Genomic DNA, 2,907 nt, shown 5'->3' with positions numbered 1-2,907 from the left:
AAAGCTCATGATAGTATACTAACAGAAGACTCCTCCAATAGATGCACTTCTAATTGGTGTGGGAGAAGAAATAACTTGTGCCTCAGATTTTGTTAAGCAAATGGGTTCATTTCAAGCACCCCCCGTTTCTTACGGATGTTACTTTGCTGGGGGCCCTTCTCTAAAAGCACCTTGTATTGAGAAAGCAAGAACCACAGTGCACTGCCATGTAGTGTGTAACTCTTGGAGAGATACAAAATGGCTGTTTCTGTTTTACCTTCTTGGCCCTGACATGAGACTGTCACGCAGAGAAATGCTGGAGCTAGGAGTTAACGGCAATGCCAGGAATTGGAAACAGCACCTGAGGACCAGATTTTAAATCCAATGGATGGTGTCTCTTGATGCTTTTATGGAGCATGAATGAAGAGGTAATTTAAAAATAAGCTCTGCATCCTATTTACAAAGATTAAGAATAAGCTTGGATGTGTGTAAATGTTTGGACTAAATATGGCCAAGGGCTGCACTGTATTTAAATGGCTTGGCACTCTGAAAATGATGGAATCAGGCTTCATAATGATGCAAGTATCCACCTAATGGAACTAAATTTGCAAGATAGGTGCACAGTGGAAAAGAAGGGCAGACAAGTGGTGCGGAGAATCTAAGTGAAACGGCACCAAAGAATGAGACACATTGAGTTTAATGACTGACCTGGTCGGGAGCCTCAGCGCTCTGACAATGAGGATGTGAATTATCCTATTATTATAAGCAGGTGGATCATCTTATTAACGTACCCCAGCCTTTCACATTTGTATTTAACTTTAAATTGAATGGAACAATCTCAGAGCACTCTCCCATCCCTTAAAGGAAATAGAAGCTAATGCCCAGACATTTTTTTTCTCTGTAGCTTCATACAGTTTTTTTTCCCCTTTCAGAGACTTTCAGCCCTGCCAAACTATAATGCTTCGGCTTTCATTTGGATATAGCTAAGGTGTCTTGGAAGTTTCCCTGTAAATTCCTTTAAATCCAGAGGCGCTGAAGGAGATTCTAAGAAGCTGTGCCCCTCTTAATGACTCCACAGGACAGCACCCTTGGAATTCTGATTTGGAGACTGTCAGCCACTTGATAGACTCTACTATACGGAGTGGCAGATGAGCCACGATCAAATGTTTTCTGAATACATCCCCAGTATAACTCTCTTCTTAGCCCCAAATTAGGCAGTGAAATAATATTGGTTTAGAAATACTTTCCAGTCACCTGCTTAATACCATAAATTCCAGCCTGGCAAAGCCTTCACACAAGGAAACACTGTCCCAGAAGCTTGGTATCTGTGAGCCCACGAAGGAAAGGGCTGTTTCTAACGCCCCGGCATAAGCTTCTCTTCTCCTCTCGCTCCACAGCTTTCTCCCCCTTTGGGTTTTGTTTCCTTTCGGCATACTTTTTGAAACGAATCAGCCATATAAAAGGTACCACTGTTAATCTACTGTTTGTCTTGGACTTCACTGCAGCATCTTAGAAGAGAGAGTGCAAACAAAGCAAGAATTAAGGTCATTCCATTTACATCCCCCAGAGAGGAAGACAAGGGCTAAGTTATTGCTGAGGACTGCAGACAGGAGGGCTGAGAGAAGAAACAGGATTAAAAAAAAGAAAACCCTCATTGTTTATTATTTGCCATCCACAGAGAAGCCCCCATCCCCATATTTGTGAAGGGATTATCTCTCGTCTTCAGAGATTAATAGAAAGCCTAGACAATTCCCTGGCCCACAGTCTACCCTGCTTCTGCTTCAGAGAATTTTTTGTTTTTGTTTTTGTTTTTGTTTTTGCTTTTTTTTTTTTTTTCTCAGAAGGGGTGTGTATGCTCAGACCCCAAAGCTGCCAGGGGTACTGAAGAAAGCAGAACTGCAGAACCTGCTGGAAAGAGACAGAATCACGTCCTCAGCATCCATCCAGGCTAAGGAAAACAACCTACGAGAAGGGACCATAGTGGCCATGTTTTAAATACTGACCCTACCCCTGTATTTTATGGATTCAAGTCGATTGCCGTAGTTATCTACCAAACATAATTAAAATACACTAGCGTTTGAGTTTTGAAAATGTGGCAGTCAGCTGGTCTGCCTAGCTGAGTGATGCACTGTAAAGTGTTGTCTTTTAAGAATCCATGTCCAGGTCCCTAGAGGCATTACAGGTGTGGCTATTGTGTCACATGTGCGTCAGTAGGTGGCCGAGAGGAGAGAGGCTATGTCTACCCTCAGTGTTCTGACCTGTGAGCCTCTGAATGATGCGTAGCCTAACACTCCCTGAAAAGAAGGGAGCCTGAGACAACCACGAAGCCAACACACACGGGTCCAGTGCTGCTCAGGCCCAGACAGCTCCCAGGACAGGGAGCAAGCTGGAGACTAGAAGAATCTCAACTAGGTAAGGACCCTGAGTGGGGAGTGAGCCACAGGCAGGCGACTCTCGAAGGAGGCCAGTTAAGAGAGCTGGATGAGAAGTGAGCCCAAGATGACCACCAGACCAACACCATAGGGCCTGAATGGGGAGCTACCTGAGACGACCACCAGTGGGCGCTCCCCGGGCCTGGGAAGACAGACCACCCCCGAGATGACCCCTGCACTGTGCCATAATGCAGAAGAAGGACATAGCACTCCTGAGATGACCCCAGACACTCAGAGACTCCAGGTGCCTCTAAGAGGAGACGTGGGAGAGAAAGAGAAACAGGAGGATGTGGGCACAATGAAGAGAGGCAGAACTGCAGACACGAAGATAGTGAGGGTCAGCCTGATGTGAGTAGCCGGCGGTCCCACCTGAGATCATGGGTGGGTGGATGGGGTCCTGGCCTGTGCTGCCACCAGGGACCACATCTGGGTCTGTGGCCCAGCAAGAGTCTGTTACCACCAAAGGCCAGGCAGATATCCCTGGACCTCGCTGCTG

At 46.2% G+C, this 2,907-nt stretch overlaps 1 non-coding gene across 1 annotated transcript; it reads left to right on the top strand.

The window, feature by feature from the left end:
• Positions 1 to 2,139: 2,139 nt before the first annotated feature.
• On the top strand, positions 2,140 to 2,271 carry LOC115064468. The gene has a single exon (XR_003844318.1). It is a non-coding gene; the product is annotated as a small nucleolar RNA SNORA17 (small nucleolar RNA).
• The last annotated feature ends 636 nt before the right edge of the window (positions 2,272 to 2,907 follow it).

Source organism: Mus pahari, chromosome 7 (genome assembly GCF_900095145.1).
Source record: "Mus pahari chromosome 7, PAHARI_EIJ_v1.1, whole genome shotgun sequence".
NCBI classification, from domain to species: Eukaryota; Metazoa; Chordata; class Mammalia; order Rodentia; family Muridae; genus Mus; species Mus pahari.
The sequence above is the reverse complement of the archived record's forward strand: the minus strand, read 5'-3'. Positions and strand labels throughout refer to the sequence as shown.